General features: G+C 35.9%; 1 non-coding gene across 1 annotated transcript; it reads left to right on the top strand.

Annotated features, from left to right (window-relative positions):
• The first annotated feature begins 39 nt into the window (after positions 1–39).
• Positions 40–112, top strand: TRNAE-CUC (transfer RNA glutamic acid (anticodon CUC)). The gene has a single exon. It is a non-coding gene; the product is annotated as a tRNA-Glu (tRNA).
• The last annotated feature ends 15,899 nt before the right edge of the window (positions 113–16,011 follow it).

A 16,011-nucleotide genomic window follows, 5' to 3' on the forward strand; every position in this document is an offset into this window, starting at 1 on the left:
AGACATTCAAATACGATTTATGAATAGAAAATAAACAAATCCGTTGTAGTCTAGTTGGTTAGGATACTCGGCTCTCACCCGAGAGACCCGGGTTCAAGTCCCGGCAACGGAATATTTTTTTATTTTCATTTTGAACAAAAAAACAAATAATTATCATATGAGTATTCTATTTGGTTGAATTATTTGAGCTGTTTGTTAAAATACCATAACGATGATCATCTTTAATCTTCATTTTTAAAAGCTAGTGGGTTTTTGAGCTATTTGTTAAAATACCATAACGATGATCCGGGTTCAAGTCCCGGCAACGGAATATTTTTTTATTTTCATTTTGAAAAAAAAACAAATAATTATCATATAAGTATTCTATTTGGTTGAATTATTTGAGCTATTTGTTAAAATACCATAACGATGATCATCTTTAACCTTCATTTTTAAAAGCTAGTGGTTTTTTTTATAAGTGTTCTTCTTCGATCCTTTTTTTCCATTTTGATCTTTTGCAATTCTTGGTATTCCAAAGAGTAAATTACATGAATGGTCCCTATGGTTTTGAGTAATTTGCGTGTTTGGTCCCTAACTTATTTTTTTAACTCGCAAGGTCACTGTTGTTTGTTTTTGTTACGCGCTTGGTCCATACTGTTTGTTTTTGTTGCACGCTTGGTCCCTGTTTTATCTAAAAAGATTATTATTTAAATAAGGAAAAATGGTAGGGAATGTAAGGTAAGGTGAAGGTGGGTGGGGTTGGGGTGTGTTTATTTAAATAAATTAAAAAATCAAGGGGAAAATAGTCTTTTTAGGTAAGACAGGGACCAAACGCGTAACAAAAACAAACAGTAAGGACATTCCGAGTTAAAAAAATAAGTTAGGGACCAAACACGCAAATTACCCTAAACCATTGGGACCATTCGTGTAATTTACTCTATTCCAAAATACTTTCTCATCATAGATCTATTAATGGAATAGGTTTTGAGCGCATCACAGTTAACCCAAACTTTTTTAAAATTTTGAAAACATAACCCATTAACCATCTGGGTTTTAAATAATTAAATTCATATATGTATTCACCAAATCAACGAATATCCGACCCTTTTACAATTAAATTATATAATTTTAATGTGTGTTACAAAGTAATAGTTTTCAATAAAAGATGTAAAATGTCAACTAAAACAATAATTACATTACTAAAACTCAAAATCTAATATGATAAACAATATTTAATACTCAAAATAAAATAGAATGTGGATTACATTTTACTTGGACATCGAGTTACATACTTTTTTGTTTCCTTATTGGTAGTCAATCTTGTGTAGTCACCAAAGCCTCCACAATTTCAGGTAGCATTAACGAACGACATTCATCAATTATTCTTCCTCCAACACTAAATGCAGTCTCGTATGCAACACTAGTTGCTGGAACAGCTAATCTCATGCAATCTTAGCTAAGGCAGGATGTTTGATACTATTAACTTTCCATCAATTTAGAATATTAAATAACTCGCTTCTTGGAAAAAGAGGTTCTTCTAAATACATCTCTAACTCGGTTTTACGTGTGGTAACTACATTCAATTTCTTCTCATACCAAGAATCAAACTCACTTAACCCATCATCATTGAAATGTACCTTATTTGAAGAACCATGAATTTCTTGGCTTGATTCTATTTTTGAATGAGATATACAATCTTTATACTCATTAAAGAGATCAAAGACAACATTACGAACATTTTCAATATATGGAGTAGCAAGAGAAGAATGGTCTTATTGTAGTAATACAACAACACCTGATAAAACCAAGCAACATTCATCCCAATAATTTTCAAACTTTAACTTCATTGGGGCAACCATATTTCACAAAAAAATCATATTCACTAGTCTCCCACTTCATCATATGCAATTTAATGTTATATATATCAGGAAAAAAAACACATTTGATGTAAGATAAGAAGTACCAGAAATCGATTTGTTACTTTATAAAAGTGTTCTAGGCAAACTTTTGTAACTTTCCACTCATGGTTAGTTGGATGAAATTTATAATTTTGATCTATTTGTGCCAAACGCCAAAATACCTCTTTCATTTCTATAGCACTTTGAACCATCAAAAAAGTTGAATTCCATCTGGTGGGAACAATTCATTTTAACTTTTTTCTTATTTTTAAACTTGCATTCAGTTTTTGCATTGTTAAACTTTTGTGTAGTAAATGGAGAACGCTTCAAGTATCTTTATATTTTCTCTAACCTTGTGAATGAATTCACCAACAACTTTTAACCCATCTTGACCAATTAGGTTGAGAATATGAGCACTACAATGAACATGAAATAATTTATCTTCCAAGGGGTAGCAGACACCTCACGCAACTAACCTCTCAAACTCCTCACCATTGCATCATTGACACTGGCATTATCTAGCACCATGGAGAATAACTTTCTTTCAAGTTTCCAATCTAATATGTAGTCAATAATGTATCAAAACAAAGTGTCACTATCATGAGGATATTATATCCAGCGATAAGCAAGTATTTTGTTATTAAAGACCCAATTCTCATAAATGAAGTGAGAAGTTAAACATATGTAACCAATATTTTGATTATTAGATGTCCAAATACTTGTAGTAAGAGAAACCCTATCTAGTAACACTTGCAAGTATTTGTATAGCTTCTCTTTTTCGATTTTATGAACGTGAACTATATCAAACCTGGTTGTATTTCTGGACTTTATATGAAATTGTGGTTAAAGAGTGAAGACCATTCACAAAATATTAAAAATACTTATGTTCACACATACTAAATGGATAGTTGTGCTTGATCACCATTTTTGCAAAATCCATCTTACTTTTTGTTGGTGATTTTAGTATTGTCATCATATTTTATTGTAATTATTACTGTTGTCGAGATAGGTTGTGTTCAGTTAGCCATCCGAGTTTGGAGGTGTGGAGTGCACACTCGGAGTGTTAAATGTGAACTCGGGTATACGGGGGTTCGGCGCAGCGCCCCTGGATGTGGGGTTCCAAGGAGCAGAGCCCTGTTGGTGGTTCCGCTGATGATATCATGATGATTTAAGCTTCAGTTATGTGCAATAACTAATAATTTTGGCACCATTTTGAAGACAATCTATTTTACCACTTTTCTTACATGTATAAATAACATGTGAATGGTCCATGAAAAGGGTTGAATTTTGATACATACTGTAATGTCCTATTTCGAATCGTTTCCAATTTTGGAGTAGTGATCAGGGATTGGGTATTAGCAGGTTTGGGACCCTTGAAGAATTGAGATTTGAACTCATTTGGGGGTGGACAATGTAATTTGGATGATGCGGGTATTCAGTTGGTGTTTTGGTGTCAAATGGTATTTCGGTAATTTGTCAGCTCGGGCTTTTATGGAAATTGGAGGTTTGTTCGGGAAATGGTAAAGCAGGTATGGGTTGATTAAAGTGTAGGTCTTCTCGTTACCTATTCTGTAACGCCCCGTTCCTGGTACGTATTTATTTTAATTAAATGTTCTTTTGGGAAGATCTACTCAGCGAGTTGTAGCCCTAACTCGTCGAGTAGAATCAGGAGGGGACCCTAATCCTTAGGGTTTGCACCCTTTTTAAACACCCTTTTAGCCCCATCTCAACCCCCATCACCCTCAGAGCAATCCTTATCAAAATCCTAGCCTCCATTGGTGAGTTTGAGTGATTTGTTGCCTTGTGAAGGGACTTCTGGTGCACTTTGGAGCAAGTGGAAGAAGGGAGAAGTTGAAGAGGTCAAGGAAGGGGACTTAGATCCAGAACACATTCATTTGTGGTCATCCATTCGGGTAATAAAGTTTCCATCTTGGTTATTTATCTATTAGATCTTGTTTGTCTTTAAATTGTTGCTTTTAAGCCCTAAAACCATAAATCCTTGAAGAGAAACCTTATGGTTGGGTTATACTTCAGATCTGGACTCTCATTACCTTCTTGAAGTGTTAAGTTTCGGTTATATTGGTGATTAAGGTCCCTCTTGAGCTTAGAATCCATTAAGAGCTTAGTTTGGGCATTTGAAGCCTCTAAAGCTATGCATGCACGTAAAGTTTGCAACTTTACGTGATAAGCATGCCCTAGAAGCCTGGATCTGTGGGTTGGAGTCGTTGCATGGCTCAAATTAGGTCTGTATGGAAAAAGGACTGAATGTACTCAGCAAGTAGAACGATGGACTCAGCGAGTCCTATAAAGATAGTCGTGGACTCGGTGAGTTGGATGAGCAACTCAGCAAGTCCGATGAAGATTGCCTTAGACTCGACGAGTTGTTCTTCAACTCGGCGAGTCAGATGTGACATCCCCAAAATCTCGGCCAGAAAAGACCGATTTTCATTTATGCTTTTAAAATAGATTCAGAGTAAATCCTTTTGATTTGAAAGAGTTGCGGAATTTGTTCCCAAAAACAAAACGTGATAAAACAATGTTTACCAAAGCATTTCATAAAAGAAATGTATTTTTCATTATATAATCAAAACTCGGGGTGTCATGTTCCGATATAGACCAACAAGCATAAACGATAACATTACAAGTCATTCAACAAATATTTACATATACAGACTTGTAAACAAAACAACTTGATGGTTCATCCATCTTACGCCCTTGTGCCACTTCCTGTAATACAAATAAAACCGAGTGGGTCAGGCTTGGGAGCCTGGTGAGCATATAGGGTTTTCAACCCACAATAAATAATTAAATTAATTATTATCAACCAACAATAACCTAGTTACCCATTCCCGTTATTCTCACTTTACGTCCCTAAAATAACTAACACAAGGGACCTAATCTAAGAATATTTTCATCGGGGTGACAACACATGTTGCGGGGGTTCCTCAACAATATAAGTCAAATAAGGCAACCATGAGGGGGATGGAATACAGCGAATGAACACCCAAGTTCATTAACACCTACAGGTTATGAGCCTGCTAGCGTTCCACTGGACTGTCTAGAAAAGTCCGTGGTCGTCATCTAAATTCCGCTAGATGACTGGATCAAAACAATAACGAGGTCTCTCATCTGTTTATTACACACCAACTATCTACCCATGTTCTACCCAACATATTAGTAGATAAAAACATACATTTTTATACATATTTTCAAAACCTGTATAGCATGCTTGATCAATACATTTTCCATATAACAGATGAGGCACACACACATAACACGTATTTCATATAGAAATAATCAGATCTGTAAGATAGAAGAAAGTGAATATACATTCACACACATAACAACAAAATATACACATAACATGTATCTCGTATAAAATACTTCATAGTTATACGTTAGGAGAAAGTAACAACGCATTCACACATATAAACGACAATAAACTTAATACACTCACACCATACTTGTATTATTATTGCGTTTATGAAAGGTAGTATACACTCACTTGATCAGAAGATGATCGGACAACACTACGACTTGCAGAAGTAGTAATCCACAGCAGATCTGGAAGATCTCCACAAAAATCGAACTTCTCGCGGGCAGAGCTTCGGCTCGGAAACCGCACTTCTCGGGATCTTTGGGATCTCAGGACTCGCTTCGGGACTCGGGAATATTACCGGGGCTTCGGGATATTTCTTGCACGAAAAACGATGCAAAAACGCGAGAAAACGGGAAGAAATGAGCAACTGAATCGGCTGCACTCGACTTCCTTTTATAGGGGCTGGATCTGCGATTTACGCGGGGCATACGCAACGTCATTGCATGCGTATGTGTTCGAGTGACGTCATTGCATGCGTAGCTGAGGCGGTTCACGAGTACGCTGGGCGTACCCCAAATTACGCGGGGTGTACGCTATTAAGCAAACTTCAAACTTGCGTAACTTTTGCATACGAGCTCCGTTTTCGACGTTCTTTATATCCACGGAAAGGTGAGACTACGCTCTACAACTTTTGTTTAGACTCCGGCGGCTAATTTTGACTTTATTTTTATTATTTATTTTTAATAGGTGGGGACAGAAAATTTCGTTATAAATTCATAACTTCTTCGTTTGACGTTCGTTCTCGCCTAACTTTTTATCGCTTTGATACTAACAACGAGATCTTCGATTCTCGTTTAGATCACTAAGGCTAAATATCGCTCTAACGTAAATTTCACTTTTCACGTCATTCAGCGTTGCCGGTTCTGTCGCGAAACTTCGACAGGTCATAACTTCCTCGTTATAACTCGGATTTCGGCATTCTTTATATCTTCGGAAACCTTGTTTCAACTACTACAACCTTATCTAAAGATATCAAGTTTATTTTACACTTAAAATTTGACGCTTATTTTTATTCTTAATTAATCAAACCACATAATTAAGCAATTAAGCACAAAACACATAATACTCAAATAATACACTTCTATTATTTCAAAACGGGTTACAAAGGTTAACCTAGACTATCACATTGCTAAAAATGGCAAACCCAGAAACACAGGCATTACATCAGATGAATTTGGACTTAGTATGTATGCATCGAGGAAGAACGCGTTGAGTCTTCGCTAAGCTCAACGAGTAGAAACGTGTGTAGAACTAGATCAGATGGAAGGGAATCGGCGAGTTGGCGAGCCAACTCGGTGAGTCCGGTCAACCAGGAAGTTTGACTTTGACCAGGATGTTGACTTTGATGGGGGGGGGGGGGGGGAAGGAGGGGGGGGTAAATAGTCATTTTACCCTAATATTAGTTATCAGTATCTGACTTAGTGTTTATGGAAATTGTAGCCGGGGAGTTCCGATTCAGCATTCAGGCGCTCAGCAAGCAGACTTTCAGCAACTACTTCGAGGTGAGTTACCTTCCAGTAGCGGTGGGTCTAAGGCCACAATGTCGGCCCACTAGTAGGAATTGTATGATTAGAAGATTGTCTCTGTGATATTCATCTAGGATTGCCACTACTTATGTTATGTTTATGTGTTTGTACGATACGATGCTATGTGCTAACAATAGTAGGGGAGATAGTCCCCAGGTTACCGGTCGAAAGGACCGAAGGGGAGACCAGCACCCAGATATGCTAGTCATTATCCGGTCGAAAGGACCGAAGGGGAGACCAGCACCCAGATATGTTAGTCAGTATTCGGTCAAGAGGACCGAAGGGGAGTCCAGCACCCAGATATGCTAGTTAGTATCCGGTCGAAAGGACCGAAGGGGAGACCAGCACCCAGATATGCTAGTCAGTATCCGGTCGAAAGGACCGAAGGGGAGACCAGCACCCAGATATGCTAGTCATTATCCGGTCGAGAGGACCGAAGGGGTAGGTCGGGCACCAATATATGCCTAACAATAATTGTATGTTATATGGTTATTTGGTATGCGGTACGTTGGGGGAACTCACTAAGCTTCGTGCTTACGGTTTTTAGTTGTTGTTTCAGGTACCTCTTCAACCAAGGGGAAGGAGCTGGCGCGGTAGCGGTATATCACACACCCGTTCTTGTTTCTCCGCACTATGAGACATTCTAGGATTTGTACTCTGATTATTATTATGATTTACGTTCTAGTTTACAAACGCGAGACATGTTTTATTAAATTATTAGATTATATGGTTGAATGATATTTTGTTACTAACGTTTTTGCAAAACACTTAATTAAAAATGAAATTTTTGGTACATAATTTTTGGGGTGTTACATATTCATGGATATAAGGATCGTCGAAATCGAAGTTGTATCAAAAAAGTTATGGTGTAACATCCCAAAAACCACGACCAAAAATTTCATTTTTAAATAAACAATTACAAAACCTTTTGTCTGAAAACAACCATAGTATCAACTCATTTCAAATCCAAATTATCAATAGTCAAAACATGTCATGATAAAACTGTTGGATTAGTGTCTAAGTCCATAACTATTTGGTATGTACTTGACCCGATGGTGCATGGTCCTTTTGGGTTGCCTTCACCAAAGCAACTTGATTGGAGAAATGAATAAAGAGAGAGAGGATAATATGATTTATTAGTATGTTATAAGAATAATATATTAAAGGAGAAATCATATTTGTTTAATTAATATTGGTCAATAATTAATTAAGAATTAGTTTTGTGATCAAATGTAATTAATTAAACTAGAGGGGCTGATTTGTAATTATGTGATAGTTACAAAATAAGGTAAGGATTATCTTATTTATATGGTGGACGAATTTAAGGTTGGAAAGCCTTAGAATTCGAGTATGATAAGGATTCAATGATTATCTTATTGGTTGCTTAATGGATAATCAACTAGATAAGGATAATGACTGAAACCCTATCTCTACACCTATATAAACACCCCTAGGGTCATGAATTCGTGTATCCCTTCCCAAGAGGTCCTAGATACGAATTCTAACCTCTCACCTCTCTCTTTGTACCTTCTCCATTTGCTTATGGTGTTTGTGAACCATTAGAGGAGTGACACTTGTGACTCTAAGCCTTCCAAAGTCAATTCAAGGAGGAATTGGGATTGTTATTGCTACATAACAATCAAGGTATGATCTTAAACCTAATTACATATTAATATGATTACTTGTATGCTAGAATTAGGGTTTATAGTCTTGGATTCAAAGCATGTACAATAGAGAAACCTAGATCCAAGCATTAGGGTTTGTATGAGCACATAGGATGTCTTATGACCAAAACCCATCAGTGGTATCAGAGCCTAGCTTGGTTTCAATTGTATTGATGCTTTGTATAGCTGGAAAATTCGATTTTTTGGATTGTGGAGGCTGGACTCGCCGAGTCCATGGCTGAACTCGCCGAGTCCATGCAGACTCGACGAGTCCATGCCTGACTCGACGAGTCAACTCGTCAGATAATGTTTATCTCGGGATTTCTTGCTGTTTTTGCATATGGATAGTTACCTTATCATGTTAGATCAATATAAATCCGATTTTATGATATATATGACTATATTCTTGATCTAATTAAAGATAATTATCAATTAACAAGATAATTGTTTCCTTATAAGATAATTGAGTAATTATTTTGAGTAAATTGATAAATTGTTTTGCAAGAAATCATTAAATAAATCAAATATGGATAATTATGTGATTAAATGTTAATTTAAAATTATTTGTTATTTGATCCTTGTTGTTATGAAAGGTTTCATATTTTCCCCTTTAAGTTTTATAGTTTAAATTTGAACCCAAAGGTTTTGGAGTTTTGAAATTTAAATAGTTAAAACCCTAATGTTTTGAAAAAGGTTTCAAAACTTGCCCTCAAGTTTTGGAATTTAAAAGTTGATTAAAAGGTTTAATTAGAAATGTTAAATTCTAAAACTCTAGTAATGTTTTGAAAAGTTCAAATCACACCCTTATGGTTTTATTAATTAATTAAGGAGTATAATTAAAAGAGGTTTAATAAATCCATAAAAGTTTAGGTTAACCTTTTAATTGAATTAAAAGTGTAATTGTTAAAGTTAACCATATAGTATTTTAAAAGTATAAAATACACCCTATACTATATATAACATTAAAAGTCTAACATTATATATATGTATGAGTAAAATTCAGTCTTACCATTAGTAGGCCTCATTCACGAAACTGGTCTATAAGGGGTGTTTAAGGAAATTGCCTATAAAATGGCGATTAATTGGGTATCCACTCTTACCCACCGCACTCTTGACTAGTGGAGGGTCGTTAGCCGAACGGGTAGGATAGGACGAAACCTTCCATTATAAGTATAATGAAATACAAAGTAACTAAATGTTTTTCAAATTCCCAATCTTAGTTACTTAGGCAAAAGTAAATTGATGCAATTCCATGAAATTACACTTTGTGCCCTTGCGAAGACGTTAGTGGAGCGTGTGTGGTTTACCGGCACACAAAATGGTTCTAAGCAAAGGTAGCAAAGGGTGACTCAATGTTTGTCATAGTTCGGTGGAGCGTGTGTGGTTTACCGGCACATCGAATAGGTGATTGTAACATGTGAGGGCACCATGTAGTTTGCATGGTTATTCACACCCGCTTTGTGATCCTCGGCATCCCAGTCACAAACAAGAGGGGCATATTGAGATTTAAGCATGCCATTGAAATGTTCAATGAATCTCAAAGGATATAGGAGTTTTCATAGATTTAAAACTTAAAGTTCTTTTTCGTTTTTCATGGTGGAAATTAGTGAATCGTCATTCACTTACCTTCAAATGTTCTGCAATTTGGGTTACGACATCCCTCTCCCGAGTTGTAGGATATTGTGTTGGGTCCTAGCCTTGGAATTTCATTTGGGTGATTTACCAAGGACTCAATCAATCAACTAACTTGAATTCGTTTTTCTCCTGATGTCAAAGTTCGACAACTATGGTCTTCTCAAATCCCGTGGAACAAGCATTCCACATGAAGATGATATTCCATGATTCGATCGAGGAACAAGAAATCATGCTTCACTTCCTCCTCCTCCTCCAATTATTCTCCCTAACCCACAAGATTGTAAAATTGAAAGGTTCAATATCACTCAAGCCCTTCTGGAAAGTAAACATAAAGAGGGCAAGTCGGTGTGTGCACACGTCTTAGGGATGAAGTCACACATTGATAGGTTAAGAATGATGGGATCCGTTGTCGGTGAAAAGATGGCTGTTGATTGGGTTCTTCAGTCACTTCCTAACTCGTATAGTGAGTTCGTAAGAGAGTACTATATGATGAACCACGACGTGACACTTATAGATCTCACCTACATGCTTATTGCTGCTGAATCAACAATGGTTTGGCGCAATAGAAAAGCAAAGTTGATTGGTGAATCTGCCTTCAAGACCTCTATGGATATAGACAATGGCAATGAAAGACATGCAATGATCAAAAAGTTTGATCATAAGAGAAAGGCGATGTCTGAAGTAGTTCCATGTGTTGTACCAAAGGAGTCAATTTGCTTTTATTGCCAAGAGAAGGGGCATTGGAGACGAAGTTGCCCTATTTACCTAAGAGATCTAAGAGATGGGAGAGTCAAAAGTATGACTATGCTTTAGGTAAGAATCCACTATCTAACTCCATTAAGTTCCTATTCATTGATTCTTAATACATGATGTGATAAGATTGCATTTGAATGTTTTGAAGGATCGGTGAAAAGAAAGGAAGCTTGATAAGAGAGCAAGATGAATCTAATCACAAGTGATGGATCTCGATCGCATGGACTTGAAGATTGGATTTTGAGCTTAGATAGTTATGATAGAGTTGTTAGAAATTTTCTTTTTACATAGTTTTCAATAGATTTTGCATTGTAAGGACAAATGTTTTTCCGCTGCTTTTATAAATAAAATAAATTTTGTTTGACTTATTTATTTGTTTACTTCCTTGCAATGAAATCGTTATGAAAATTGATGTTTGCATATTTCTACAACGAATGGATATGATTCTTAGCTATGTTATTTATGGAAATGTCAAGAATTTACCAAATAGGGAGAGTTTCTCATCGCCCAAGTTTCAATTGGACAGAAACTTGGAATCACGCAACTTGGTTGCACGATGAATGAGAAATTTCATATTTTGGAAATTAGACTAATTCATTGACAAAGTGTCAAGTGAAGGACTAGGAGATCGAATACACAAAGTTGTGTGTTGATCAAGTTCACCATAAGAGTAACAAAGATATTCGTCATGATTTACTAAAGGTTTAGTAAATATGATTATACTTACAAGATTAAGTGTAATTTTGAATTGATTAAAGGGTTTAGATCAATAGCAAAACGAATAAGAAGAATCAAATAGGCAGAAAGATAAGAGTTTATCCATTCTAAGAAGAAGGGAGAGTAGCTTTTATGCTTTATGATAAGTCTTAATGATTAAGAACCATATCTCAATTGATCCTCTAAGTGAGTCTTGGTACAATTGTATGTCCAAGAAGAGGAATCAAAGATTGAAGAAATGGTCAAATCAAGAAGTCAATCATACTTCGTTCCAAAACAAGTCTTAAAGTCAAGATTGTGACATTGAGTGAATAGTATTAAGAAGGTTTATAACATTCATCAATTGTGGAAAGTTGTGATGTCTTGGATAAGACAAAGACCAACTAAGACCAAAATTATGAAGTGTTTTGATAAAAGCTACACTAACTCTTGAATATTTGTTTGTCAAGAAATGTTTTGCTAAGAGAATCGTATATGTCAAGGAGTCAATGGGAGTCTTAATAGCCTTGAAAAGTTTCAAGAACAAATCAAATAAACCTTATTGATTATCACTAGCACACGAGTTGAGGTTTACAACCTATCGTGGAGACATTATTTTGTTTCTGTGCCAATCCAATCGAGTTACTTATGCATGTGAGTCCTATGAGTTCTCATTTGAATTCATAAAAGGCAAGGACCTTGATCAATGGAAAGTACATTGATAGGAAAAGGTGAGCTGCTTAACTACTTGGAAAACGTGGTGGGCAGCTGTGCTACCATAAGGCAAGAAATCAAGATTAAGAAAGTTCGATCCATATGAGTTTGAATTTGTCGTAAACTTTGCTTTTTAACAAATTCACATGGATAGGAACAAATACACCATTTAAATCTAAGTGTCATAAGATTTCCTCCTTCATGAAAATGATTGTGAGGAAATGGTTTCACTAAGAAAGATTTTAAAAGATAGTGATTGTAAAATTGCATTCTCGAATTCGATCATGGTTACGGCATCCCTTTCCATAATTTGAATTGTGAGGTTTGGCAATTAGTCTTAATTGTTAAGACACACATATGAACTATCTAAGGCAAAAGTGTATAAGTTCAAGAAGTCTTGATAAAAGATTATCAAAGCACTAAGTATTAGAAACATGAACTTAAGAAATTCAATAAGTATTGTTTTTCTGAAAGTTAAGATGTTTATAAATACATGTCGAAGCTAGTGGGAGCATAAGTGTTATGTTTTATAATAATCATCATGATAGTGGGAGCATAAATGTTATGATTGTATGATTATTAAGGCAAGTATTGCATAGTTGGCAATATTAATTATAGAAAACAAGAGTCATACTTTGCAAAGTTGTAAGAGTTGAAAGGTTGTTTTGCTATAATTAAGGGAGAGAATATTATGCTTCATTTCAAATCTAAAGGATTAGGTTGAGAAATGTTAATAAACTTAGTCAAGGGTACATAGTGTGTTCTTAAAATTTCGTTTATGATTACAGCATTCGTCTTCACAATTCAAATTTTGAGAACATAGAAAATAAAACATTGTGCGTCGTGTCCCATACGCTTCGGGTATAGGATCGATTGCAAATGCTTTAATGTTTGACCATTCTAAAATTTTCCAAATGTGAAAAGGGACTAGAATCGGTTTTGACTAAAATAATTAAACAACTATCAAAGGACAATCCAAAGTTCGACGAGGATTGGTTGCTTATGAGTAGTTGGAAGTATAGTATTGGAAATTATGGAAATGTTTCCATATTGGATGGACAATATCGACATCATTACGAATAGATAAGATTCTATTAAGAAATTAGTTGTCATATGGAAAATATGGAAACGTGTTCATATTAGGAAGTAAATATTGAAAATCTATGTCTAGATTAGAAACTTTTATGCAAAAGGATGTTCAAACGAATGTACTTTGAGTGAGAGACATCATATCTAAGGAATTGTCTTGTAACAATCTCCGATAGAGGACTTTGTAATATCATTGACAATAGTCTTTGTGACTTTGGTGCAGTGACATTACGAAAGAATCATTGCATAGGATGTTAGAATCTAGCATATTCTATAAGTAGCAAGAATTTGATATTCTTTCACTTATGAAAATGGATTTGGAGTTGTGAAATGAGAATGATTGGAAATGTGTGCAATTTGTCTATTTCACAAAAGTAAAAACCATAGGTAAACATTGTGTGCATGCTAAGAGCATGGGACAAGTGTGATAATTCAAGTAAAAAGTTGATTACCCAAAACGACAAATAATGAGTAATCGATATGGTGATAAATAAAACGTGTTTTGTTTATACTCAAAGGTTTGAGGCCATATGAGATTAGTATTATTCTTGTGTTTCACCTTGCATGTTTTGACTTCCAAAATAATTGAGTTTATTAAGAATAATCGAATTATTCGAACGGGCCACAGTCGTTCATATGTTGGAAGTAGATATGAATGAAGATTGTCGTGAATTGGTGTGTGGATTGTCTAAAAGAGTATTACACATAAGCAAATGTTTGCTGCAACGTTCATGAGTGCTTATGAATATGATTTGAGCATTGGATTAAACCCACGCTCACTTGGATCACTATCTCGAGTGATTAGTGAGACGATAACATCTTATATTCTTGAAACCGAGATGTGTGAGTTGTATCTTGCTAATCGGTTGCACATTGATAATATGTAAACGCACTAGTAACTTGGTGTTATAAAACATATTGTTGTGTGTGATTTGGTTAGTGAGTGCAAGCAAGCATTGTATCAAAGTTTATCCGTTCCTTTTATCCAAGGTAGGATAGAAGCGATATCTTTGGGCCCCTCGATGGTTTAGTGATGACATACGTAAATGCTCGGCCGGGCTAGGGCTAATTTGATTTGTTCAGTTAGTCTGTCGTCATAAATCGGAAATCGAGATATAGTACAAAGAGAATGATTAGAAATCATATCTCATACGATATCTAGAATGGAGGAATATATGATCCCTTATCTAAGGACACGCGTATCTGATATGATCAGAGTTGACAGCGGCTTTGGAAAGCTACGATTGCAGATCAGGATCTGAAGTCATACGCATAATAGTTGTTAGACTTATCCAAGTGGGAGACTGTTGGATTAGTGTCTAAGTCCATAACTATTTGGTATGTACTTGACCCGATGGTGCATGGTCCTTTTGGGTTGCCTTCACCAAAGCAACTTGATTGGAGAAATGAATAAAGAGAGAGAGGATAATATGATTTATTAATATGTTATAAGAATAATATATTAAAGGATAAATCATATTTGTTTAATTAATATTGGTCAATAATTAATTAAGAATTAGTTTTGTGATCAAATGTAATTAATTAAACTAGAGGGGCTGATTTGTAATTATGTGATAGTTACAAAATAAGGTAAGGATTATCTTATTTATATGGTGGACGAATTTAAGGTTGGAAAGCCTTAGAATTCGAGTATGATAAGGATTCAAGGATTATCTTATTGGTTGCTTAATGGATAATCAACTAGATAAGGATAATGACTGAAACCCTATCTCTACACCTATATAAACACCCCTAGGGTCATGAATTCGTGTATCCCTTCCCAAGAGGTCCTAGATACGAATTCTAACCTCTCACCTCTCTCTTTATACCTTCTCCATTTGCTTATGGTGTTTGTGAACCATTAGAGGAGTGACACTTGTGACTCTAAGCCTTCCAAAGTCAATTCAAGGAGGCATTGGGATTGTTATTGCTACAAAACAATCAAGGTATGATCTTAAACCTAATTACATATTAATATGATTACTTGTATACTAGAATTAGTGTTTATAGTCTTGGATTCAAAGCATGTACAATAGAGAAACCTAGATTCAAGCATTAGGGTTTGTATGAGCACATAGGATGTCTTATGATCAAAACCCATCAAAAACAACATCAGAGTAACAATCCCAAAGATCTCCAGTGCGGAAAATATAGTGTGACGCGTTGTGATCATGTCGGCTCCTTTCCCTTCGAAGAGGAAGTACCTGAAACCAAAACAGAAAACCGTAAGCACCAAGCTTAGTGAGTTCCCCCATCATACCACATAATCACATACTGCCAGGTATATTTGGGTGCTTAACCTACCCTGTCAGGCATATCTAGGTGCCCAACCTACCATATCAAGTATATCTGGGTGCCCGACCTACCCTGTCAAGCATATCTGGGTGCCCGACCTACCCTGTCAAGCATATCTGGGTGCCCGACCTACCCTCTCAAGCATATATGGGTGCCTGACCTACCCTGCCAGGCATATTTGGGTGCCCAGCCTACCCTCCGGTGTATCTTAACTGGCTACGGGACTATTTCACCCCTACCACTACCACATAATACATAACATAAACATACTGTCAGGCATATATGGGTACTCGACCTACCCTGTCGGCCCGTATAATCGATAACAAAGTCTATCTCACTAAATTCTCAGCCTTTCATGTTTGTTATGTTTTTCACCATGGTTA

The sequence above is a fragment of the Lactuca saligna genome, chromosome 2 (assembly GCF_052625555.1).
Source record: "Lactuca saligna cultivar CGN05327 chromosome 2, ASM5262555v1, whole genome shotgun sequence".
In the NCBI taxonomy this organism is placed as follows: Eukaryota; Viridiplantae; Streptophyta; class Magnoliopsida; order Asterales; family Asteraceae; genus Lactuca; species Lactuca saligna.